Here is a 5,838-nt window from a genome sequence, read left to right as displayed (position 1 = left end):
CGGAGACAGTCGCTGACTATTGTTCTGTAAACTCACTTTTATTAACAAGTAAAAAAGAAAAAAGAATACATAGACATACTCATAGTTCTGCCTAACCAAACAACCTTCCTTTCTTGAGGAAAAAGGGACTATATTTGGTTAGTGAAAGTTGTATTACATTTGTGCTCATTTTGATCTCGATAGCCGTTTACCCAATAAGGAACAAGTGGGAGAACTTACGTTTGAACTCAAATTTATCTTCCAGGTACAGAATTCATAATATCATCACTTCACTACGTTCTATTGAAAGCTGATTACTTGGACTTGGGGTTAAATTAATAATTGGAGATAAAACAATATCAGATTAAGTGCACCCTAATATTCACCAAGCACAATTGACTAAATAAAATTAATCTATTTCCTATATTTAAGACTAAAGCTTCTTCTTAATATATCTTCTAACTCTATGGTTATTAACATAAATGTAAAGACTTTCATTCGTCAGAACATTTACCAAGCACAGTCTAAGGGTCAGGAGTATTGCTAGTCTATAGCACCAGCAAGTACAACTGTGCATGTTGTACATGCTACAATTGCAGGAGGTAGCATTCATATTGTACCATACAACCCAGTGTCACAACCCAGACCTTGAAAGACAACTACTTTATAAAATTTGCTAAACTGATAAATTGTTGAGTTTGGGATTAAAAACCCAAGAAGTCTCGTTCTAGAACCCACCTTCTTGCTTACTAGGCCCCTCCCACTGCTTTCAGAGTGCCTGCTGCTATTTCACACAGCTTTCTACTTATGGCTAGGATGGCACAATTGTCTATTGTACTGATAAATTTACATAAGAGAATCTGAGGTAGAACTCCACAAGTCTCCAAACTGCCTAATTTCAGGTGGTCTAGATGTCCATTATTATCTTGCTTATTTCAATTGGTTTTTAACCAACACTGAAAAAGCTGAGTTTCAGAGGAGAGATTCAAGATGACAGAGTAGATAAATACTGTGCCTGCTCCTTCCACCAACACATTAAAATTACAACTAAATTACAGAACAATCAACCTGGAGAACCATCCGAAGGCTAGCCAAACGAAAGTCCTATAACTGAAATTATAAATAAGCCACACCAACACTGGTAGGAGGGGTGAAGACACAGAACCGGCCCCAAACCTCCCTGTGGTGGTTAAGAATCAGGAGGAATATCTTGGCAGCCTTAGTTCACCCCAGAAGAGCGAAGGACCTCAGCCCCCCACATCAGATTCCTAGTCTGGAGTACTGGTAAGGACTCCAACATGTGGCTGTGAAAAATAGTGGGAATTCCAACTGTTTGGGTGGGATGGAAGACTACCAGAAACCCAGACGTCCCCTTAAATGGCCTGCACACAGACTGCCTCGCTCGCAGACATTTACCTTGGGCTCCAGCGAAGGGACAGTGACTCAGGGTGCCTCAGAGACATATGGGGATTAGCAGATTGAGGTGTGTGGCTGCAAGGGGAAGGACGGAGGACAGTCAGCATTTTCCTGCTGAGGTGTCCACCTTCTGTGCAGCTGGCAGGCAGGCACCATCTTTCCTGTGTTGAACCTACCACCTCTGGCCAAGTCTAAATCTGATAGGGCTGGTGAGTTGTGCTGCTCCTTCCTGGTGACTCACCTGAAATTAATATAAAATAATATTGAATGTCAACTGTAATTGATATATTTTAAAAGGGAGGAAAGGGCAAAAGGGAATAAGAGGTCTAAATTTCCAGGTATAAAACAAATAAGGCATGGGGATATAATGTACATCCCCATGTAAACATGGGAAATATAGTCAATAATATTGTGATAGCATAGTATAATGTCAGAAGATGGTTGCTGGACTTATGGTGATCACTTCTTTAGGTATATAAATGTTGAATAATTATGGTGTACCCCTGAAACTAATATAATATTGTATGCTATCAATTTTTAATAAAAATCTTTTTAAAAAAATAACACACTAAAAAAGTTAAATTTTCACAAATCTATATACCCAATTAAAGACATAATTATACAATTTTCCAAATGGTGTTTATTTGTTTGTTTGTTTGTTTGTTTTTGGTGGTCCACTGCTGCCGGTGGTAGACCAGGAGGTAGCATTCCAGGAAGTAGCATTCATATTGTACCACACAACCCACTGTCACAACCCAGATCTTGAAAGACAACTATTTTATAAAATTTGCTAAACTGATAAATTATTGAATTTGGGATTAAAAGCCCAGGAAGTCTGGTACTAGAGCCTGCCTTCTTGCTGTATAGAATTGTATTGACCCTGTGTCTTTGGAATGTATCATTTCGTTGTGTGGCTAGCTGGAAAGGGAGGTGATTTGTGGTAGCCAATGTCTTTATGCGCCATCAAAAGGAAAAAAAAATTACTTTAGTCTACAGAGTCACAAAATTCATACAAAATCACATCAAAAAATGAACTTAGAAAATAGCTCAGAAAACATCAGATGTTCCAGATCCTTAAATAAAACCAGTTTGACATTACTGTGTTGTGTCTCAATGCTCTCCAAATTCGGGTACCAGATGCACTGAGAAGGATTATGGTTCCCCATAACTGCAACAAAACTATACCAGGTCCACATAAATACTTTTACTTTGTGTTCTCTCTCACACACACTTCTACCCTCCACACAAACTAAACATTAAACAACACTGGCTGGCAGAAAAAAAAAAAAAAAAAAAGAAAGGAAAAGAAAAAAGAAAGAGAGAAAAGAAAAGAAATATGTTGACCATGGCAAGGTCTTTTAGAAACACAAATATGTCTTTAAAATTTCCTTAAAAATCTGTAAGTGAAATGCAGGATCTAAAAGAATGGGTGAGTTTCTTTCTGTGCTCTTTGACTTCCCCCGGTTATAGGAGTACTCGCCAGAGCAAGGCAGAGCAAGAGCTTCGTGGTTGCAGCTGTATCTAAGTTAGAGACAAACGCCCTGAACAAAAGGATTGATACCAGAAACTAGACCATAAAAGAATCTTATGGGTGGTTGAGGTAGTGAGGGTGGAGGATAGGAGCATATTTCTTACCCTCCACACATAAACTTTTTGTTGACTCTCTCTGTGTATCTGTGACTCAGATACACACACACACACACACACACACACACACAACACACACACACACAAAGCTGTAGAGCTTGTAGAAATGATTAGAGTGACAAAAGACAAAAAGCAAGTACATTTCTGAAAGCAGTCGTTCTATCCTCTCTCTTTCTGCTACCAAAATTATTATTTCATCTTTAGTATGTTTGCTCTTTCCATGACATTGCGAACACGTTCTTCCAGATGAAAATACACATACACATATATGCATACAGGCAACACACACACACACACACACACACAATTTTTCATGATGAACAAAATTATTAGAAGACATTCTTATATGTCATAGAGAAGCAACAGTCTTACATCCACTGACTCTCTCCCTATGCATTTCTCTCCCTGTGCATTTATCTCAGACCCTTTGAAAGGCTTGAGGGAACATTCAAATCTAGGCAATCTATGACTTTATTCACTGTGGCCTCCACCCTGCTCCATTTCCTCCTTAGGGCTTCCTGGCTCTGAGCAGGGCTAGCCTCTGTATGTATGTGTGTTTAGTTCAAACATTTTATATCACTGACTACTATATTCAGATCATATCCTTGAACATATTTTTTCCCCTCCCCTGGCTCCCTAGCCTAGCCCTTCCAGGTCTATTGCCAGCTTCCAGGTTCCTTTCAGCAAGCAGCAGCACCACTGACTAAAAATTAAAACTGAGAAAGGTGATTGAATTGTAAGGTAAAATTTGCTTTTTAAATCTCTTTTGAAGTTTTTGTCCTTCATCCACACAGGATTGTGCTCTTTGAATGATTTCCGTTTGAACACATTTGTAATTTGAATGTTTTTGCTTACTTTCAGTTTTCCCATAGGAAACTCAGTTATTGTTTATACTGTGCAGAATCTCTTAAGGCTTTCAATGATCACTTTTATTTTTCTGAACATGCCAGAATTGTCTTCTCATGAAACATTAAGCCTCATAAGGGAAACAGGAATCCACTTCAAGTCCTCACTTCTTTGCTCCCATATTCCCTGCACCTCTACACACACACACACACACACACACACACACACAAATACTACTTTAAGGCACTTTCCAAAATATAGAATATATTGTTCATTATATATTTCAGCAGCTGAGGTTCAATGTGGACAAAATAGAGCTGTACATTGTATAGAGTGGGACAAATGGAAGAATTGTTGCTTTCTCATTAAAAGAACCATTCAATTTTAATGTCCGATAACTCAGTTTCTCCTGAGGTGCATTGTTTTTCATTATTCTCTCTTTTTCCATTAATCTTCTTTAAAACCAAATTTTAGACATTTTAATTTATAGCTTATAGCTTAACTTAAATAGAAAGACTTGCTGTGTCATGTAAGCTATAATATATAACCACATAAAATTGTTACTTTCTGGTAGGATTTAAAAAATTTTTATGAACTAATTTTATAATTGAAAATAAATATTCATAAACCATCTTCCAAGGTTTCTGGTTCAATGAAATTAGTTATCTTATGTCTTCTGCACCTTCCTCCTGCACGCATCTCCCCATATAATTTTGAACCCGTCATCATCCACTGGTCACAATGAAGCAATGCTAATTCAGGACTAATCCTCCTAGGTTCCTGAATTGGTTACACCCACTTCTCAGAGGTGACTAGTATGTATTCAGAATCAGCTGCCTTGTTTTCATCTTGTTACTTATATCCATTCTTTTCTAACATTTTTTTAATTAAAGTTTATTGGGGTGACAATGGTTACATTTCTGCAGTGTGGAGAGCTTGAGCTTTTCGTCAGAAGGAAATTTGTTTTGTCAAAGAAAGATTTCCTTACAAAGTGTGAACACCCTCATTTGACTAAGATAAATTAGGGACAGTTTTTGACTCTGGTCAAGCCCACACATGCTAAATTTGCATTATGAGCAAGTGAGCAGACCTGGGAAAACTAAAGTCTATTTCTGGATTGCCACTCACTTGTTTTGTGTTTTTAAGCCGACTTGCAGACAATCATTATAACTATTCACTATATTGGAAAAGTTGAGACAGGAAAAATATAACCATTCCCAAAACGATCTTCTAGAAATGAAAACTATAAAATCTGATAAAAATGCATTGGTTGGGATTAACATCAGATTACACATTGTAGAATAAAAGTTTAGTGAACATGAAGGCATAGTAATAGATGCTATCAAAATGAAACAGAAAAAAATTTTTTAAAAATGAATAGGGTATCAGTGAGCTGTGGACAACCACATGGGGCCTGGAGTCTCAGAAAGAAGAGGGAGAGACAGAAAAAGAATTTGAAGAAATAATGACCTTAAACCCACATTTCTAAGAAGCTTGATAAACCTGAAGCATGCGCGAGCACAGTCACACACAAGCACGCGCGCGCGCGCACACGAAAGTAATGACACCAAGGCACATCATAATTCAATTGCCCAAAATCAATGATAAAGAAAAAATAATCTTATAAGCACACAGAGAAAAAAGGTGCATTAAGTATACAAGGACAATAGAAGAAAGACAACAGATTTCCTATAAGAAAAAAAGTGAGGTAAACTGAAGTGTAATGATGAGTGACAGATTTATTTTGCCTGAAGTCCAGATACTTTTTAGCATATTTCTATGAAATGTAATTTTTAACTCAAAGTAAGCTATGCAGTTCCATTTCTTTCCAACGTTTCCACTGAAAGACCTTTGTTCTTCTTGTCACTGAGCCAGTTGCTGCTCTTGCAATCTACAGCTTTATACCCACAGAAATGCCCTTTGTATTTAGATCTCTGTTTTCTCGGTGTG

This window comes from Rhinolophus hipposideros (assembly GCF_964194185.1).
Source record: "Rhinolophus hipposideros genome assembly, chromosome: 1".
NCBI lineage: Eukaryota > Metazoa > Chordata > Mammalia > Chiroptera > Rhinolophidae > Rhinolophus > Rhinolophus hipposideros.
This window is presented reverse-complemented; position numbering follows the sequence as displayed.